The following is a 22,649-nucleotide window of genomic DNA, read 5'->3' on the forward strand; positions in this document are numbered from 1 at the left end:
ACCTAGAGCCCATGCTCCGCAACAAGAGAAGCCACTGCAATGAGAAGCCCGCACACCGCAATAAAGAGTAGCCCCTGCTCGCCACAACTAGAGAAAGCCCATGAGCAGCAACGAAGACCCAACACAGCCAAAAATAAATAAATAAAAAATTAAAAATAAGTAAATAAAAATACATTAGTGCTAAAGAATGCTAACCATCATTTAAGCCTTCAGCAAGTCTTAATAGTAACATCAAACATCACTAATCACAGATCACCATAACAAATATAATGAAAAAGTTTGACATGTTGTGAGAATTACCAAAATGTGACACAGAGACATGAAGCGATCAAAAAATGGCATTGATAGACTTACTCAACACAGGGATGCCACAAACCTTCAATTTGTAGAAAATGCAGTATGTGTGATGGACAATAAGTGAAGTTCAATAAAATAAGACATCCCTTTATATAAGAATACAATTGCTTTTTGCATTTTAATCTCATAGCTTGAGACCTTACCAAACTCACTTTTAAGTTCTAGGAGCATTTTTGTAGATTCTTTGAGACCTTCTTCTTAGGCAGTAAAGTCATCCAGAAAGTTTTATTTTCCATTCTGAATGCCTTTTCTTTTTCTTGCCTTGTTGCACTGGCTAAGAGTTCCATTATGAATGTTGAGTAGAAATGGTACGGCAGACATACTTACCTCATTAAATATAATGTTGGCTACAAGATTCTATAGATATCCTTAATCATGTAAAACAAGTTCCCTTTTATTCCTAGAGTACTGATAATTTTATCATGAATAAATGTTGAATTATATCAACAGTTTTTTCTGCAAGTATTAAAATAATCAAGTGATTTTTCTTCTTTTGCCTGCTAATGTAGTAAATTACAATAATACATTGACTGTTAAAACAACCTAGCATTCCCAGGATAAACCCTATTTTGTTGTAATGTACATTTTTACATATGACTGGATTCCATTTGCAAATATTTTGTTGAGAATTGGAGCATCTATGTTCATGAAGATCTATAGTTTTCTTGTATTCTTTGTTTTGGTATCAGGTAATTCTGGCTTCATAAAATGAGCTGGGAAGTGTCCTGCCCTCTTTTATTTTCTGGAAGGGGTTGTATATAATTGTTATAATTTCTTCCATAAATGTTTGGTATGATCCACCAGTTAAATGACTTGGGCCTGGAGTTTTCTTTCTAAGAAAGTTTGTAACTACAAATTAAATTTCTCTCATAGAAATCAAACTATTCATGTAATTTATTTCTTCATGAATTTTGTAATTTCTGTTTTTCAAGGAATTGGTACATTTCATCTATGTTGTCATGGTTATAGACATAGAATTGTTCATAGTATTCCTTTATTATACTTTCAGTATCTCTAGGGTTTGTAGTGATACCCTCTCTTTCATTCTTGAGATTGGAAATTTATGGCATCTCTCTTTTTCCTTTTCTTGGTCATCTGGCCAGATGTTTATCTTTTTTTATTATTATTTCAAAGAACTAGATTTTAATTATATTAATTTTCTCTAATGTTTGTTTTCAATTTCATTGATTTCTGTTCTTTGTAATTTTCTTTTTTCTGCTAGCTTTGAGTTTAGTTTGTCCTTTTTTTAGTTTCTTAAAGTGAAAACATAGATTATTGATTTGAGGCCTTTCTTCTTTTCTAATGTACGCATTTTTAGCACTATAAATTTTCCTCTAAGCAGTGTTTTAGCTGCACAGATTTTAGTATGTTAACTTTCATTCAGTTCAAAATATCTTAAAATTTCCTAGGAGGTTTCTTTGACCCATGAATTATTTAGAAGTATATTTTTAGTTTCTAAATATTTGGAGTTTTCCATATATCTTTCTATAATTGTAGTTTAATTTTGCTATGACCAGAAAACATACTTTGTATGATCTCAATTCTTTTAAAATTGTTCAGATTTGTTTTATGGCCCAGGATATGGTATACCTTGGTGAATGTTCCTCGTGCACTTGAAAAGAATGTGTATTCGGTTGTTGTTGTGTTTAGAGTTCTACAAAAGTCAAATAGTTGATAATGTTGTTCAGATCTTCTATATACTTGCTAGTTTTCTGTCTACTTGTATTGATTACTGAGAGGATTTTGAGGTCTCTAAGTATAATAGATTTGTACATTTCTCCACTCAATTTTATCAGGTTTTATTGTGTATCTTGAAGCTCTGCTTTTAGGTGTACACTATTAGGATTGTTATATCTTCTTGCCAAGCTGACATTTCTTATCAGTATATAATGTCCTTGGTATTTTTCCTTGATCTGATATTAATAAAGCCACTCCAGCTTTCTTTTTATTAGTATTTATATTGTATACGTGCTTGCATTACTTTGTTTTAAATTTGTCTATATTCTATAGTCAGGTCCTGTATTATTTTTTTTAACCCTGTGTTTTAATTAATGTGGTTGGAAGATATACATTTAATGAAATCATTAATTTATTTGGATTTAGGTCTACCATTTATTTTGTTTGTCCTCTCTGTGTTGTTATTCTGTCTTCCCTTTTCTGCATTTTACTGGATCTTAAAATATTTTTAGTATTTTACCTATTGGCTTTTTATTATATCTTTCTGTAAAATTATTTTAGAGTTTGCTCTGGGAATTACAATATACGTACCAACTTTTCTGTTTACTTAGAATTCACATTTTACCACCTCAAGTGAAATGTAAAAGTCTTACAACCATATTGTCCCTCTAGCCTTCCCCTTTATGTTGCAATTGTCATATATATTACATCTACTTACGTTGAAAACCCCATCAGACATATTATAATTTTTGCCTTTGAGAGTCATAATTATCTTAAAGAATTTAAGTAGAAAAAATATTATATTCTATTTATCCAGATATTTATCATGTGTATTACTTTTTCTGTCATAGTTTTCTGCATCTCAATCACCATTCACTTAAACTCAAGCCCAAAACTTGGGTGTCATCTTTTATTCTTCTCTTGTCCTCACACTCCATGTCCAATTCATTAGCAAGCTAGCTCCACTTGCAAAAGTATATCTTGAATATGTCTACGTCTCTCCTTCAAATTCATGGCACCCCAGCCTGGGCCATCATTATTTCTTACCTGTGTAATGGTAACAGTATCCTGACTGATCTCTCCTTCCACTCAGTCCCTGTTCATGCCATTTCTCACACAGCAGCCAGTGTTCAAAATGGGTCTTTTGTTTGTTTTATTTTATTTATTTATTTGTTTATTTATATTTTTAATAGAAATTTATTGGAGTATAATTGCTTCACAATACCATGTTAGTTTCTGCTGCACAACAAAGTGAATCAGCCATATGCATACACATGTCCCCATATCCCCTCCCTCTTGAGCCTCCCTCCCACCCTCCCTATCCCACCTCTCTAGGTCATTGCAAAGCACCGAGCAGATCTCCCTGTGCTATGCTGCTGCTTCCCACCAGCCAAATATTTTACATTCAGTAGTGTATATATGTCGATGCTACTCTCACTTCGCCCCAGATTTGGCCTCCCACCCCAGGTCATCAAGTCCATTCTCTACGTCTACCTCTTTATTCCTGCCCTGCAACTAGGTTCATCAGTACCTTTTTATTTTAGATTCCATATATATGCAATAGCATACAGTATTTGTTTTTCTCTTTCTGACTTACTTCACTCTGTATGACAGACACTAGGTTCATCCACCTCACTACAAGTAACTCAATTTCGTTTCTTTTTATGGCTGAGTAATATTCCATTGTATATATGTGCCACATCTTTATCCATTCATCTGTCGATGGACATTGACGTTGGTTCCATGTCCTACCCATCGTAAATAGTGCTGCAATAGAACACTGTAGTGCATATTTCTTTTTGAATTATGGTTTTTTCAGGGTATATGCCCAGTAGTGGGATTGCTGGCTCATATGGTAGTTCTATTGTTAGTTTTTTAAAAAACCTCCATACTCTTTTCCATAGTGGTTGTATCAATTTACATTCCCACCAACAGTGCAGGAGGGTTCCCTTTTCACCACACCCTTTCCAGCATTTGTTTCTAGATTTTTTTTGGATAATAGCCATTCTGACCGGCGTGAGGTGATACCTCATCGTAGTTTTGATTTGCATTTCTCTAATAATTAGTGATGTTGAGCATCTTTTCATGTGCCTCTTGTCCATCTGTATGTCTTCCTTAGCGAAATGTCTATTTAGGTCTTCCACCCGTTTTTTAATTAGATTGTTTGTTTTTTTGATATTGAGCTCCATGAGCTGTTTGTATATTTTGGAGCTTAATCTTTTGTCTGTTGTTTCATTTGCAAATATTTTCTCCCATTCTGAGGGTTCTTTTTGTCTTGTTTATGGTTTCCTTTGCTGTGCAACAGCTTTTAAGTTTAATTAAGCCACATTTGTTTATTTTTGTTTTTATTTCTGTTACTCTAGGAGGTGGGTCAAAAAAGATCTTGCTGGGGTTTATATCAAAGAGTGTTTTTCCTACGTTTTCCTCTAAAAGTTTTATAGTGTCTGGTCGTACATTTAAGTGTTTAATCCATTTGAAGTTTATTTTTGTGTGTGGTGTTAGGGAGTGTTCTAATTTCATTCTCTTACATGTAGTGTCCAGGTTTCTCAGCAACACTTATTGAAGAGGCTGTCTTTTCTCCATTGCATGTTCTTGCCTCCTTTGTCATAAATTAGGTGCCCACAGGTGCGTGGGTATATCTCTAGGCTTTCTACGCTGTTCCATTGATCTGTATTTCTGTTTTTGTGCCAGTACCATACTGTCTTGATTACTGTAGCTTTGTGGTATAGTTTGAAGTCAGGGAGCCTGATTCCTCCAACTCCGTTTTTCTTTCTCAAGATTGCTTTGGCTATTTGGGGTCTTTTGTGTTTCCATACGAATTGTAAGCTTTTTTTGTTCTAATTCTGTGGAAAATGCCATTGGTAATTTGATAAGGATTTCATTGACTCTGTAGATTGCTTTGGGTAGTATAGTCATTTTCACAATATTGATTCTTCCAATTCAAGAACATGGTATATTTCTCCATCTGTTTATGTCACCTTTGATTTCTTTCATCAGTGTTTTATAGTTTTCTGAGTACAAGTCTTTCACCTCCTTAGGCAGGTTTATTCCTAGGTATTTTATTCTTTTCATTGCAATGGTAAATGGGAGTGTTTCCTTAATTTCTCCTTCTGAGTTTTCATTGTTGGTATATAGGACTACCAGAGATTTCTGTGCATTAATTTTGTATCCTGCAACCTTACCAAATTCACTAATTAGTTCTAGTAGTTTTCTGGTGGCATCTTTAGGATTTTCTATGTAGAGTTTCATGTCATTGACAAATAGTGACAGTTTTACTTTTTCCTTTCCAATTTATATTCCTTTTATTTCTTTTTCTTCTCTGATTGCTGTGGCTAGGACTTCCAAAACTATGTTGAATAAGAGTGGTGAGAGTGGACATCCTTGTCTTGTTCCTCATCCTAGTGGAAATGCTTTCAGTTTCTCACCATTGAGTATGATGCTTGCTGTGGGTTTGTCATATATGGCCTTATTTTGTTGAAGTCGGTTCCCTCTATGCCCATTTTCTGGAGAGTTTTTTTTATCATAAATGGGTGTTGAATTTTGTCAAAAGCTTTTTCTGCATCTATTGAGATGATCATATGGTTTTTATTCCTTAATTTGTTTATGTGGTGTATCACACTGATGGATTTGCATATATTGAAGAATCCTTGCATCCCTGGGACAAATCTCACTTGATCGTGATGTATGATCCTTTTAATGTGCTGTTGGATTCTGTTTGCTAGTATTTTGTTCAGGATTTTTGCATCTATGTTCATCAGTGATATTGGTCTATAATTTTTTTGTGATATCTTTTTCTGGTTTTGGAATCAGGGTGATGGTGGCTTCACAGAATGAATTTGGGAGGGTTTCTCCCTCTGCAATTTTTTGGAAGAGTTTGAGAAGGATCAGTGTTAGCTCTTCTCTAAATGTTTGATAGAATTCGCCTGTGAAGCCATCTGGTCCTGGACTTTTGTTTGTTGGACGATTTTTAATTACGGTTTCAATTTCATTACTTGTGATAGGTCTGTTTTTATTTTCTTATTCTTCCTGGTTCAGTCTTGGAAAATTGTACCTTTCTGAGAATTTGTCCATTTCTTCATGGTTGTCCATTTTATTGGCATATAGTTGTTTGTAGTAGTCTCTTATAATTCTTTGTATTTCTGCAGTGTCAGTTGTGATTTCCCTCTTTTCATTTCTAATTTTGTTATTTTTATTATTTATTTATTTATTAAATTTATTTATTTATTTATATTTATTTTTGGCTATGTTGGGTCTTCGTTTCTGTGCAAGGGTATTCTCCAGTTGTGGTGAGCGGGGGCCAGTCTTCATCACGGTGCGCGGGCCTCTCTCTGTTGCAGCCTCTCCCATTGCTGAGCACAGGCTCCAGACGCGCAGGCTCAGTAGTTGTGGCTCACAGCCTTAGCCGCTCCGTGGCATGTGGGATCTTCCCAGACCAGGGCTCGAACCCATGTCCCCTGCATTGGCAGGCAGACTCCCAACCACTGTGCCACCAGGGAAGCCCCTCTAATTTTATTGATTTGCGTCCTCTCCCTATTTTTCTTGATGAGTCTGGCTAAGAGTTTATCAATTTTGTTTATCTTCTCAAAGAACCAGCTTTTAGTTTTATTGATCTTTGTTATTATTTTCTTCATTTCTATTTCATTTATTTCTTCTCTGATCTTTATGATTTATTTCCTTCTCCTGACTTCGGGTTTTCTTTGTTCTTCTTTCTCTAGTTGTTTTAAGTGTAGGGTTAGATTGTTTATTTGAGATTTTTCTTGTTTTTTGAGCTGAGATTGAATTGCTATAAACTTCCCTCTTAGAACTGCTTTTGCTGCATCCCAGAGGTTTTGGGTCATCGTGTTTTCATTGTCATTTGTTTCTATGTATCTTTTTATTTCTTCTTTGATTTCTTCAGTGATCTCTTGGTTATTTAGTAGCACACTGTTTAGCCTCCATGTATTTGTGTTTTTTACAGTTTTTTTTCCTGTAGTTGATTTCCAATCTCATAGCATTGTGGTCAGAAAAGATACTTGATATGATTTCAATTTTCTTAAATTTTCCGAGCCTTGATTTGTGACCCAAGATGTGATCTATCCTGGAGAATGTTCCATGTGCACTTGAAAAGCAAGTGTATTCTGCCACTTTTGGGTGGAATATTCTATAAATATCAAGTAGATATATCTGGTCTATTATGTCATTTAAAGGTTGTGTTTCCTTATTTATTTTGTTTGGATGATGTGTCCATCGGTGTAAGTGGGGTGTTAAAGTCCCCTACTATTATTGTGTTACTGTCGATTTCTCCTTTCATGGTTGTTAGCATTTGCCTTATGTATTGAGGTGCTCCTATGTTGGGTGCATAGCATTTAGAATTGTTATATCTTCTTCTTGGATTGATCCTTTGATCGTTAGGTAATGTCCTCCTTATCTCTTGTAACAGTCTTTATTTTAAAGTCTATTTTATATGATAAGAGTACTGCTACTCCAGCTTTCTTTTGATTTCCATCTTCAGGGAGTATCTTTTTCCATCCCTTCACTTTCAGTCTATATGTGTCCCTAGGTTTGAAGTGGGTCTCTTGTAGACAGCATATATATGGGTCTTATTTTTGTATCCATTCAGCCAATCTGTGTCTTTTGGTTGGGGCATTTAATCCATTTACATTTAAGGTTATTATCGATATGTATGTTCCTATTACCATTTTCGTAATTGTTTGGGGGTTGTTTTTGTGGGTCTTTTTCTTCTCTTGTGTTTCCACTTAGAGAAGTTTCTTTAGCACTTGTGGTAAAGCTAGTTTGTTGGTGCTGAATTCTCTTAGCTTTTGCTTGTCTGTAAAGGTTTTAATTTCTCCATCAAATCTGAATGAGATCCTTGCTGGGTAGAGTAATCTTGGTTATAGGTTTTCTCTTTCATCACTTTAAGTATTTCCTGCCACTCCCTTCTGGCCTGCAGAGTTTCCACTGAAAAATCAGCTGATAACCTTATGGGGATTCCTTTGTATGTTATTTTTTGTTTTTCCCTTGTTGCTTTTAATATTTTTTCTTTGAATTTAATTTTTGTTAGTTTGATTAATATGTGCCTTGGTGTGTTTTTCGTAGAGTTTATCCTGTATTGGACTCTCTGTGCTTCCTGGACTTGGGTGACTACTTCCTTTCTCATGTTAGGGAAGTTTTCCACTATAATCTCTTCAAATATTTTCCCAGACCCTTTCTTTTTCTCTTCTTCTTCTGAGACTCATATAATTTGAATGTTGGTGCATTTAGTGTTGTCCCAGAGGTCTCTGAGATTGTCTTCAATTCTTTTCATTCTTTTTTCTTTATTCTGTTCCTTGGCAGTTATTTCCACCATAACTGGATCCATGTTTACTTTTAAAACTTTGAAATGTTTTGGATCCCATGTGCACCCATCTCCCATTTTATTCCTCTCCCTTGACCCCAGAATTAAGCCCTAAATTAAATTTGGTGTTTATCACTCCCATACATGTCTTCCTACTTTTACTATATATGTATGTCTGCTCAGGCTGATATAACAAAATACCACAGACTGGGTAGTTTAAACAACAGAAATTTATTTTCTCAAACTTCTGGATGCTGGACACCCAAGATCAAGGCACCAGCAGAGTTGGGGTTTGTTGATTCCTCTTGTCCTGGTTTATAGACACCCACTTTCTTGCTGTGTCCTACATGACCTTTCTTCTGTGCTTGTGCATGCACATACTAGATGGGGAGGAGGAGGAGAGGGAGAGAGAGATCTCTAGTGTCTCTGCCTCTTTTTATAAGGATTACCAGTCCTTTCAAATTAGAACTCTACCTTGAAGATCTCATTTAACCTTAATAAATTCCTTAAGGGTCTTATCGCCAAATACAGTCACATTGAGGTGTTAGGGCTTCAACATATGAATTGTAGGGAACATAATTCAACCCATAACAGTATGGATCCTTAAAAATTGATAGATAGATAGATAGACAGATAGACAGACAGACACTGTGGTAAAAGATGATATAAGCATATATATTTACCTCAACTAATGAAACCTAAGGAAATTGCTATTGGTAATTTTCCATTTAATAGTTGTGCTTTCCTCAACCAAAACCCCTAATTTTATCAATCCTCTTTTCACTAATTTTTCCAAACTCTGAGAAAAATCTGGGTGAGTCTAAGTTGCAAAGTAGAAAAGTCATCTCTGAGACTTGATAATATACAATATGATAAAAATTATGTATTTTATATTCTTGATCTTTATATCCATATACCTTAAGTCTCTCTTGTGTGAAACAAGTATTATGTAATTATAATAATTAAAATTCAAATGTTGTTTTGAGATGGAGACAAGAATTTTATCTCCTAGCTTTTTAATAAAAAGCATTTCTTGGGAGTTTCCTGGTGGTCCAGTGGTTAGGACACAGTGCTTTCCCTGCTGTGGCCTGGGTTCAATCCCTGGTTGGGGAACTAAGATCCTGCAAGCCACATGCTGTGGCCCCAAAAAAAAATTTTTTAAAAAGCGTTTCTTTTTGAAAAAACAATCCTTTATTAAAAATTATGTAGAGAAGAAAAATGTAATTTACAAAGCCTTTTTATTAGTCAAGTTTAGTGTAATGGAAAAAAAGTTCTAATCCATATCCAGCACTGGAGCCATCATATTTCCATTTTATAGTCAACTGGATAAATTTTCTTTCATTCCACCTCTCAGGATTTGTCCTTTTGAGGCAAACAAACAGCTCAGCCCTGGCAATACTATCTCTCATTTAACAATCTATTTCAGACTTATTCTGGGCAGTTAACAATGACCTCGCATTGCTGACACATTTTCAGTGTGTGTGGCTGTGTATGAAATGTTGCTATCTTCCTACATTGCTTTCCACTTTGTTCATCAACCTTGTCTTGTCTCCTACTCTGTCTGCAGCTCTAATTGTTTTTACTCCTTTGAAACCATCTGAGAAAAGAAGGTCCTAAACGAATAGTCTCCCTTTCCAGTCCTTGATGCCTGCTTAGAAAACTTCCAGTTTCTTCCTCCCTGAATATTTTTGGTTCTGTTAAGATATTTTTTCTTCCCATCGAGCCTAATCAAGACCTAGGCCCACCCAATCGTCTTCCAGCAGGAATACCCCCAAGGCCTTCGGATGCCATAATGGAAGAGCATGAGGTTCTAAATAAGAACACTTGATATAAGTCATAATCCTGCCACTTCTTAGCTAGAGACCCTTGAGCAAATCACTGAGCTGCTCTGGGATTCAGTTTCCTCATCTGTAAATATGGGGGTCATCATTATATCTAACTTTTAGGGTTGTTTTAAAGGATTAAATAAATATATATGAATGTTCTTGAGAAGTGTAATTCAGTGATATTGACTTCTGTTCAGTTCAATAAACATTTGTTAGTAACTAACAGGGGTGGCAAACTCAAAAGACTATAGGTAATGTCAATACATGCAGCAGGCAGGGTTCCATGCATTAGGGAGCAGGGAGAATGTGTATCTGGAGAACTAGAGGTCACAAGCCTGTCTGAGGAGGATAACCACTGCTCAGTCCCAGCCCACAGTTTGCATCTGCCACATAGTATGGCAGGCCCCAGAAATGCAAAGAAAAATATCTGGTGTGTGGTAGATTTTGCAATGCACTGCCCCATCTCCCTTCAGGAAATGAAGTGCTGTCCCAGCTGCAGAAAGTGCTGTCAGCAGATGGCCTCCAGCTGTCAACCACTGCAAGGACTGCTTCAGCTGCAGAGCTGCCTCTTCCAATGTCATGCCCCTTCCTGGGATGGCCCATGCCAAATGATTGATCAGGTAAGTGATGCCCGGCCATCCCATGCCAATTTAGAACAACTCTGAAAGGGCACTCAGCTCCAGACCTCTTTATGGTGTTGGATGAGGCAGCTGGGTTTGCAACAGGGCTTGATTTCTCCCTTGGCCCACTCCTGCTTCCTTCTCCTTTCCACAGGTGTTCATCCCAAGGGCGCTCCTGAATAAACATCTTGTACACTAAAGTCTGTCTCAGAATCTGCTTCCTGGGAAATCCAACCTGCAATACAATTCTTGAACTAATGAAACAATTTTTGTGGTGAGCTAGGTAGACAGATGATATCAACATCATATAAGTGCTAGGATAAATATACACGCAAAAGCTACGGGAAGGAAGGAGGGAGGGAGCATCTAGTTCAACCAAGGGGACTCAAGTTAAGTCTTTCCAGAGCAGACAAGCTTGAGATTACTTTTGAAGGCTAATTAGGCTGTAACCAGATAAAGAGGAGGGAACAGATAAAGAAGAGGGAACAGAAAGAAAAGGCTAAAAGCAAACAGATATCCAAGGAATAGAGACTCAGGTATCCATGAAGGACCACCAGCAACTTGTTCTAATAAAACTTATTAGAATAGAACCTAAAAGAACTAATAGAACATAAATTCTAAACTGGGGGTTGGCATGAGATAAAGTGAGAGAGAAAAGTTATAATTTAAGAGCTTGGCCTTGATCCAGTAGATAATGGCGATTGAAGATTTTTCTTCCTAGCTCTTTGGAACTTGTTCTTTCTTTCCCCCAACAAGCTTTACATGTTGGTCCTTCATGGAACCTTATTTTCATTCAATAGGACTGTCTTGAGAAACCTCATCTCTTGACATAATTTAAAATCTAGATATGAACATCCAACTCAAAGTCTCCACTTGAATGGCCTACAAGAACCACAAACTGGATGTGTCCAAAATTGAGTTCATTACCTGATGTTCGTACACCTCATCTTTTTGAATTCCCTACCCCGGTGAACATTAGCACTGTCTATCTACCCAGTTGCCCAAACCAGAGTCCTAGGCATCAGTCTTGATCTCTTCCTCTCCTTCACCCTCCAAGTTCAATCCTTCAATGTCTCCTATGAATAATACCACTTTAATATATTTTGGATCATTCTGTATCTACCACTACTTCCTGAGTTCCGTAAAACCTCTTAACAACTGGCTAATCTGCCTCCAATTTTACCCTTTTCAAACCTCTTTTCCAAACAACTATAAGAGTAATCCTTCCAAAACACAAATCTGATCACGCCAATCCTCAGCTTAAAGTTCTCTGGGGTCCTCACAATCTTTGAGATGAAGTCTAAAGTCCTTAAAACTCTTCATCATCTGACCAGTGATTTCATACTTTCTGCTTCACCCACACTATATTACTTTAAATTCTTCCAGCTCTTTATGCTCTCTCTTGCTTTTAGGATGTGCACCAGGTTGCACTCATAGCCTGAAATATCTTTCCCTACCTGTCTCTCCTCTTCTCCTTCCTTTTACCTGATTAACTCCTATCAGTCCTTCAGGGCTAAGCTTAGGTGTTAATTTCTCCAGGGAGTTTTCTCTGCCACTCTTACCCTTATTATGAGATAAGTGCCTGGTTTATAATTCTATCTATACTTACTTCTCTCTACCATGGGATTATAATTGAAGGCAGAGAACATGTCTTATTCATTTCTGAATTTCTAACATTTAGCATAATATATGGCACATAATAGTTTACAATAAATATTTTCTAAATAAATGAATGAATGAAACAGAATTTGATATTTAAATGCTCCCTCTGATGGCAATGTGGGTCACAGTTTCAAGAGGGAACTTACTAGAGGCCGGAAGACAGGTTACAAGAAGTAGTAATGACCTAAACCAGAAAATTGGGAGTAGAAATAAAGAAAAAAAGGAGTTAGAGAGAGAAATATCTTGGAGGCAAAACGAGCAGAATTGATGATAGGACATCGGGGTGAGAGAAAGATTGTGGTATAAAATGATTCCTAGATTTCTGACTTGGGCACTAAAATAGTGATACCTTAACTATGACAATACAAGGGAATAAAGGGCATAAGATGATGAGAGTGATGAATTCATTCCAGGCATGTTGAGAGTGAGATGCCAAGGGGAGATTCAGGTGGAGTTACTTGGACATCCACCTACAGGATGAAGGGAGGAGAAGAAACTATAAATGAGATGGCCCACAGGAACAGTGAAGGTACGGAGGTGGAGCACAGTGGAAACTCCAACTTTGCTACCAATTGTGCTGGATCTCTTTTGCCCCTCCAGATCCACTCTCTGCCCTGCCCCGGGAGACTGACTTATATGGATGACACCAGTGGGCTTCTATGTCCTCTGCTTTTGTTTGGGTTTAGTCAATGTGGGAGACCAAGAGTATACAGAAGGAGAGAGAAGAGTGAAGGCTGGATATTTATTCTCCGGCTTGCTCCCTGCTTCATCCCTTCACCAAATGTCACAGCAACTCTCAGGTAGCCTCTTCAGGCAACCACCTCTCCAGGTTCCAGGAACTGCCCCTTGCCCCATCAGGCCTAGGTGGGCTAATGAAGCCACGTGTTATTAGTATGGGCTGTCCCTAAGCCACACATGCTTCATAAACAGCCCCTTCATTAAATTCTCTTCAATCACCCAGCTTGAATATGCCATCCATTTCCTAAAGAGACCCTGAGTGATACATAGGGAATCCTAGGAAAGAAAAGATAGGCAAACTGATCTGATAAATTAACTCTATTCCAGTGATTTAGCGGATTACCTTTCTGAAAGAGTCTTCTCTGAAAACTAAAGGAATAACTCTAACAGTGGGAATTTCAGGTACCTAAGACAAACGAGTAAGTGGTTGGTAGCCAGGATGACTGTAATGGGAAATAACTTGGGAATCCCACAAATTAAATTTCAAGGAGGCACCTTCCAAAGGGCTAAATAACTGTACAAATTCATCACTTGTAGGTATCCATGGTGACATGGTATCATATTATAATGAACTTTGTGAGACAATAATAACAGGGGTTACAAATAACTGGGTATATGGGCTTCCCTGGTGGCGCGGTGGTTGGGAGTCCGCCTGCCGATGCAGGGGACGTGGGTTTGTGTCCCGGTCCGGGAGGATCCCACATGCCGTGGAGCGGCTGGGCCCGTGAGCCATGGCCGCTGGGCCTGCGCGTCCGGAGCCTGTGCTCCGCAGTGGGAGAGGCCACAGCAGTGAGAGGTCCGCGTACAGCAAAACATAAATAAATAAATAACTGGGTATAAAATGCTGGTGGGTTGGGGGAATGGATATAACAGTACTACACTCTTGCCACTCAGTGACACCCACCCCACTTGAGTCTAATAGCTGGGCATCAAAATAGAGCAAAAGAAATGTAAGAATGTTAGGAGAAACTCAGCTGTCTACTCCACTGGGACCACAGATTAATATTTATATATCTTGTTGCATTGAAGATGGGGTTTTGATAAACACATATGGCTTCAACATAATTTTTTTTAAAGCTGGACAATGGCCTTTCTTGAAGCTCCTCAAAATATAATACAGGCCACTGTCGACTCTGCCCCAGTTCTATGATATCTCCTTCCATGTCTGTATCCTCTTGGTCGTCTTTACTGCTCCACAGTTTATGACTCACTTTCTACATGAACCCTCTAAAGTAATTCCACTTGACTCAAGGTGGCTATTGTCATAGTTATAACCCCTCAGCAGCCCTTATCTTGCTAGCTTGTTTACAGAAAGTGGCCAGATTGCAAATTTAATTTGTTTTCCTATGATTTATCCAATCAATCCTGCCAAAATGCAAGGGGAAAAAATAACGGAGGCTACTGGAGAACAATTAAAACATCAACATGTTTAGAGACTTAACAGTAATGCAAATATGAAATAGTTTTGATGTTGATATTCAAGTCATTAGAACTTAGTGTTAATCAGGCCATTAGAACTTTGCATTAACTTACCAGTTAGCCAAGAAGGGCAGCGGACCCAGGGCTGTGGGTTGCTTATCTCAAGTCAACAATCTAAATCAAATAAAAGAAAAATCCCAAACTCGGCAGTAACCCTAGAGTCCATCTCTTCTAACTTGCTTCATTTTTTAATAGATCTTTATTGGAGTATAACTGCTTCACAATACCGTGTTAGTTTCTGTTGTATGCCAAAGTGAATCAGCCATATGCATACATATGTCTCCATATCCCCTCCCTCTTGAACCTCCCTCCATCCTCCCTAGCCCACCCGCCTAGATCATCGCAAAGCACCGAGCTGATCTCCCTGTGCTATGCTGCTGCTTCCCACTAGCTATCTATTTTACATTCGGTAGTATATATATGTCGATGCTACTCTCTCACTTCACCCCAGCTTCCCCCTCCCTCCCTCCTCAAGTCCATTCTCTATGTCTACATCTTTATTCATGCCCTGCATCTAGGTTCATCAGTACCATTTCTTTTTAAATTCCATATGTATGTGTTAGCATACAGTATTTGTTTTTCTCTTTCTGACTTACTTCACTCTGTATGAGACTCTAGGTCCATATACCTCACTACAAATAACTCAATTTTGTTTCTTTTTATGGCTGAGTAATATTCCATTGTATATATGTGCCACATCTTCTTTATCCATTCATCTGTTGGTGGACATTTAGGTTGGTTCCATGTCCTACCTATTGTAAATAGTACTGCAGTGAACATTGGGGTGCATGTCTCTTTTTGAATTATGGTTTTCTCAGGGTATATGCCCAGTAGTGGGATTGCTGGCTCATATGGTAGCTCTATTTTTAGTTTTTTAAGGAACCTCCATACTGTTTTCCATAGTGGTTGTATCAATTTACATTCCCACCAACAGTGCAGGAGGGTTCCCTTTTCACCACACCCTTTCCAGCATTTATTGTTTCTAAATTTTTTTGATAATGGTCATTCTGACCGGTGTGAGGTGATACCTCATTGTAGTTTTGATTTGCATTTCTCTAATAATTAGTGATGTTGAGCATCTTTTCATGTGCCTCTTGGCCATCTGTATGTCTTCCTTGGTGAAATGTCTATTTAGGTCTTCTGCCCATTTTTTAATTGGATTGTTTGTTTTTTTGATATTGAGCTCCATGAGCTGTTTGTATATTTTGGAGCTTAATCTTTTGTCTGTTGTTTCATTTGCAAATATTTTCTCCCCAACTTGCTTCTTACTTCACTAATTTCTTACATGATGTCCCTGACAAAGTCACTTGTTAACATATTCTGCCCAAACTGAGCACCTGCCAAGCATCGTTTAACCCCAAAGATGAAAGTACTTTGGTTGCTGCTTCCAAGGAACTCACACCAAGCCTGTCCTTGAATGCTGACTTCATAACATAAATCATTAACAACAAGTTCTCTTGAACAAAATCTGCCTCCACACAAGTTCTGGAAGACAAAACTCTTCTGCCTTCAATATTTTTCGCAAGTAATTATACTTTTGTGCCATCCATCTCCACCCAACTCTCTTTTAGGCAAAATATACCAAGTTTTTTCCATCGCTCCTCCTATGCCTTGGTGTCCAAGCCACTCATGATCCTGGTCATACTCCTCTATGCACATTCAAGTGTATCAAATCCCCTCTTAATAGGAAAAGCACAAACTGGAAGATACACCTGAGATTTCTTCTGTTACGATGTGGGCACTGTATTTTTACTAACGTAGCTACAATTCCTTGGCTTTTGAAAAATCCTCCTGCGATTCTATTATGAGTATGGGCTTTGGGGTCAGACCCCAATTTGTAGTGATAGATAATTTTGCAATCTTGGACAAGTTACTTCACATCTCAAAACACTAAAAAAAAAAAAATCATCTGTGAGACAGACATAAGGTATTTTTTTGAGGGTCAAAGTGTATGACATATGTAAAGCTCCCAGCACAGTACCTGATAGATAGGAAATGCTCAAAAATCATTAATTGATGCCTTTAACATCACTTCTACTTTCACTGATGCATCGTCTTCCTTTTTTCCCCCCACATAAACTGACACCAAATCTAGTACCATCCGTCCTGTATTTAACGGATTTTCTCCCTGAAATTTAAGACTTCACATTTCCTATTATAACAGTTCATATGCTTTCATCTTCTCTTCCCAGTTTATTAAGATTTTCTCTAACTTTTGAATCTTATTGTGTTGCCTGCAGATTCGATATGCCTGACCTTTAAGTCCTCAGCCAAGTCACTGATAAAGCGGCGACTGAAGAAGGACCAAGGACAAAAAGCCCTGTGACACCTAAGGAGGACTTCATCTAGGTTTACATCCATTTCCACTTTTCATCAGTCGTTTAATGAGTTGTGAATGGAGCTTATTGCACTGACATCTGACACACATTCCTTCATCTTTCCACAAGAACATCCTGAGAGAAAAACCAAGCTAATAAATTTGTCCCTGGCATCCCCATGTCTATTTACCCAGTAACTCGTTAAATAAGAAAATGACACCTGCTATGATTTAGTGAATTTATACTGGCTCTTGATGCTCATTTTCTTTTCCAGTTACCTGTAAGTCATCTCTTTAATAATCCATAATTTTTCTCTTCCTCTTTCTTCTTCTTTGTGGTAGGCCAAATAATGCCCCTCCCCACAAATATGTCCATGTCCTAATCCCAGAACCTGTGAATTTGTTACTTTACAGGGCAAGGGAACTTTACAGATGTGATTAAGGTTAAGGGTTTTGAGATGAGGAGATAATCCTGGATTAACCGGGTGGACCCAGGCTAATCACGTAAGTCCTTAAAAGCCTTGGAACCGGGCTTCCCTGGTGGCGCAGTGGTTGAGAGTCCGCCTGCTGATGCAGGGGACATGGGTTCGTGCCCCGGTCCGGGAGGATCCCACATGCCGCGGAGCGGCTGGGCCTGTGAGCCATGGCCGCTGAGCCTGCGCGTCCAGAGCCTGTGCTCTGCAGTGGGAAAGGACACAACGGTGAGAGGCCCGCATACCGCAAAAAAAAAAAAAAAAAAAAAAAAAGCACTGGAACCTCTTTTCCTGGGTGTGGTCAGAGGGAGATCAAATTTTCTAGTTACTAGAGAAAAAGAGTTAGAGGGGTGCAATGTTGCTGGGTTTTGATATGGAGGAAGGGGGCCTCAAGGCAAAAGAACATGGGCAGCCTCTAGAAGCTGGAAAAGCAGGGAACATATACTCCTCTGGAGTCTCCAAAAAGGAATGCAGCTCAGCCAACACCTTGACTTTATCCCAGTGAGACCTGCATTGGACTTCTGACCTTGAGAACTGTAAGATGGTATACCTGTGTTAAGCCACTAAGTGTGTGGTAATTTTTTACAGCTACCACAGGAAACTAATACCTCCTTCCCCTCCTCTATTGTAAATATTTACTTTGAGTCGGCATAAAATTTTCTTCAAATTCACTTTTGGCCAATTGGGGCTTAATTGGTCCAAGGCATAGGAGACCAGTATGTTTGGTGAATTGCAGGAAATCATCAATCACCTAATAACGAATTATCCTTATCTCTTTACTAATGCAGGTGAAAATGAAATAGCTCCAGAGCAAAACTTAGAATTCTTATAATCACTATGACTAATAACTATATCTCTTTTTGAAAAATGTAAAGTTCTTCTGGTCTTTACTCCCTTGCACCTCTGATGTAATTTAATAAAATCAGGTGCAGTTTTACTGAATGTATTCTACCCTTACAACACGTACAATAACGTTATCATGGAAACTACCTTTGTGAGCCGGAGCCCAACTCTCATCTAAGAGTTTTGTGACTTTCAGGGAATTCCCTGGCGGTCCAGTGGTTAGGACTCTGCACTTTCACTGCCGAGGGCCCGGGTTCCATCCCTAGTCGGGGAACTAAGATCCCGCGAGCTGCGTAGCGCAGCCAAAAAAGAGTTTTGTGACTTTCAGCAGTCACTTCCATCCCTCTGCACCCCAGTTTTCATACCTAGAAAAATAAGGACATTAGACGGGATAATCTCTAAGGTCTCTTTCTTCCTCTCAATTGCTGTGTTCTGTCAGAGTACAGATAAAAAAAAAAAAGTCCCTGTTTCTTTGCTGAAGGATAAACCAATTGAAGTACAGTACTTCAATCCTTTGTTCATGCCAGTCCCTCCACATGAAATGCACTCTCCTTCTCCTTTATTTTCTCTTACCACTTATATCTCCAGGTAGTAAAATCCTACTCTGCTTTCAAGTTCCAAATCAAATGCCACTTATCGTGAAGACTTCCTTGATCATAGCATCAGGAGCTCATCTTGCTCTCCTCCAAAATGCTCCGGCACTCATTGCCTGTAGGCTTATCACAGACCGAGTTATTATTCTTTTCTGTTGCAACATCTTGCCACTCCAACTGGACTATTGCTTCTCAAAGATGGGGACCATGTTCCTTGTTGTCTCCTAATAGCAGGTGTTGAGTACATATCCTTCCTTCTCTCTTATCATAATGGAATTGGTGGCCTACTCATTCTGAAGCCTACCTCTTTCTGTCTTCCGATTCTATCCCTCTTGCCTCTCACAAACTTGGTGACATCCATTATCCCCCATCGCTCCTTTCCCTTCAACTTCAACTTCTCTTTCAGTCTCAGTCCATCAGCTCAATTATCTTCCAATAAAAAAAAAAAAATTCCTCCCTTGGCTCATGCCCAACTCTAGCTACATCCTTGGATCTCCCACTGCCAAATTTCATGAAGGAGTTGAGTCATTCACAACTAGTGCCTCAACTTCTCCATCTCTCATGCCTCTCTCTCTCCACTCCAGGCTGGTTTTCACCCCATCATTTCAACAAAACATACTTCCCCCAGGGTGACCAATGTCCTCCAAGTCACCACAGCCATTAGACACCATATTTATCTTCTAGGCAGCATTTATACTATCGACTCTGACCTGCTTTTTGAAACACTGTCCTCCAATGTCTTCCATGATTTTACACTCCTCTTTCGCCTAGATGTTCCTTTGGTCTACATTGCCAGCTTACCTTCTATTATTCACCTCTCAAATACTTAACTTCCTTAGAGTTATATCCTAGATCCTCTTCTGCACTTGGTCTATAAGGTCTCTCTAGATTCTTTCCTTCCCCAAGGCTCCAACGTTCATGAAAAAGAGAAAACTAGAGAGGCAAGGCCTTTGCTCTCCAGAAGTTTATATCCCAATGTAAAAAAAACAGACAATAGGGACTTCTCTGGTGGTCCAGTGGTTAAGACTCCGCGTTTCCAATGCAAGGGGCCCGGGTTTGATCACTGATCAGGGAAATAAGATCCCACATACCACCACTGAGCCCATGCGCTCTAGAGCCCGCGTGCCCCAACTACATAAACCCACACATCGCAACTAGAGAAGTCTGCGCGCCACAAGAAAGAGCCCGTGCAGACAAAATAAAAAAAAAAAAAAAAGGCAACAGATAAGCAGACAAATAAATTATGAAATAATTTCATATGGTACAAAACTAGACATAAAGAATGTCTGCATACAGAGATCATACAACAATAATTTTTTTTTTTTTTTTTTGTGGCCGTACCACCCGGCTTGCAGGATCCTAGCTCCCCCACCCAGGGATCGAACCTGGGCCCTCGGCAGTGGAAGCTTGGAGTCCTAACCACTGGACCGCCAGGGAATTCCCCATACAACAATAAACTTAAAATTAAGTTGCTGGTCAACAAATGTAGGACTCAAAATTCAAATTAACAATTTTAATTTAATCGGACACGTGCAGCCGGCCACTCTAGCCCACGATCTGAATGCAGCACCCTCTTCAATGCGCAGGCTCCTCTGAGTCCAGTGTGTTGACCACATGCTGTGTAATGACTCAATGCTTCCACCTCTTGTCTCCATTTAAACTACGCAGAGCCTTCCTTTGTACATCCTGTGATGAAGTCATTTGGCCTTCACTTGGTGAGAACAACCTTCACATGTTAACTGCCTGTGTGTGTGTGTTTTCCAAATCATTTGTCTCCAACAATTAAAGTGGCACTCCCTGGAACCAACAAAAATCTCAAACACAGACAAAAATTCAGGCCCTGAAAGCACATGGCAGCTCTCTGTTAAGTTGATCATCCAAAGGAACCAAAATATGTTGACAGTCATTTATTACGATCATCAAAATGAAAACACAAAATTAAATTCTTGCAGAGAACTCAAGGCCCCTTGAAAATACAACTGCAGGCTTTCAAGGATCTTCAGACCCTAATTTGAGAAACACGAATAACGTGAAAGGTCCTTGACTCAAAATCAAAAATTGTGGATACACATTCCAGCCCTGACATTTGTAACGAGTGGGCCTAGGCTATTTACTTTATAGATTTGTTAGAGAGATTAAATAAAATCATAGTACTAAGATTATTTGTGAACTCATGTTTACAACATGTTAGAAGATGTCTTAGCCTAGTCTCCTAGAAAACAGGATAAGAGTAAGCAGTGGGGGCTTCCCTGGTGGCGCAGTGGTTGAGAGTCCGCCTGCCGATGCAGGGGACACGGGTTCGTGCCCCGGTCCGCGAGGATCCCACGTGCCGCGGAGCGGCTGGGCCCGTGAGCCATGGACGCTGAGCCTGTGCGTCTGGAGCCTGTGCTCCGCAATGGGAGAGGCCACAGCAGTGAGAGGCCCGCGTACCGCAAAAAAAAAAAAAAAAAGAGTAAGCAGTGGGCTAACACTTCATAGGGAGTGCTGTCCCAGGAAAGCAGAGGAGGAAGGAAAAGCAAAAACGTCAAAGCCATTATTTTGTAATAACTTTAAATGGAGTATCATCTATAAGAACACTGAATCACTATTTGTACACCTGAAACTAATATAATATTGTAAATCAACTATACTTCAATTAAAAAGAAAGAAAGAAAAGAAAAGCAGAAATCAGTAATCAAGAATAGGAATACTGCAACCCTCTTTGCCCCATCAGTCGTTCAGGTTACAATCAGAAAATACTAGCCTACGGTTTTGCATTTAAATTATATACTCAATTATACTATTTTAAAAATAAAGCTATGCTCTCCTCCTTCCCCTCAAATTCTTCCTATAAATAGAAAATATAAAACCTTTTACTCCTAAAGACCATTTGGGGGGTTTGTTACAGTATACTCTTATGCCCCAATGATGGTCATGTGGACATGAAAGTATATTTGCTGAAATTAGTTGCCTGATTTGACAGGCAAAACTTGACAAATGCAAACATGCAAACATGATTGCCATCGCATAATGCAAAACATCTTATACAAATGGCCCCAATCAAGGCAAAGTCCTGTTAAATTAAATAAATAAAACAGATTTTGGAAAAGGCTAAGAAGTAAAACATCTGAAGAGGCTAACTGCCCTGGGTTCAGCATGAATATTAGTCTTATTTAACCTGTAAAAGATTACCACAAGGAAATATATCAAAAGGCCTGCTCTGTGTTCCATCATTTTTTCTACCCAGCCATTTTGCAATTTTCACTTCTCACTTCCAGGCTCTGTGCCTATTTTTAGACATTCAATAACACCTAGTATAAGCCACTGCATGTTAGGCATGAATTAATGAACAGTAATATCTAGGTTGCTGGCAACATATTGTGGCAGGGAGTCAGGTGAGATGGGTGGTAGAGAGAAGGAGTGTTTCATGCCGAAGACTACACCAGGGGGCTGAGTAAAGGAACAATCTCTTTACGTGCTCTTCAGATACCAGTCAGGAAAAGAAAGCTCCTCCTGCCTAGGGGGCTTCGAACATTCCACCCACAATCAGCACCTGGAGAGGCAGCCACCTCGGCAGAATGACAGTGGACGCCCTTGAGAGCGCACAGAGGGAACTCAATCAGGCCAGGAGGCCACGGTGAGCACGGCTGTTCCCGTGGGTTGGCAGAGGCAACAGTCAGAAATAAGAGGTAAAAAGTGGACATCTCAGACAAAACCAAATAAGACAAAAGCAATGGAGAGCATGCAGAAGAGAATCCAGTCTGGACAAGCA

General features: G+C 38.9%; 1 protein-coding gene across 1 annotated transcript in view; it reads right to left on the minus strand.

Moving 5' to 3' along the window:
* LOC132426614 (spermatogenesis-associated protein 31D4-like) overlaps positions 1–22,649 on the minus strand; it is a 203,268-nt gene that overhangs the window by 127,921 nt on the left and 52,698 nt on the right. The window lies entirely within an intron of this gene.

This window comes from Delphinus delphis, chromosome 6 (assembly GCF_949987515.2).
Source record: "Delphinus delphis chromosome 6, mDelDel1.2, whole genome shotgun sequence".
NCBI lineage: Eukaryota > Metazoa > Chordata > Mammalia > Artiodactyla > Delphinidae > Delphinus > Delphinus delphis.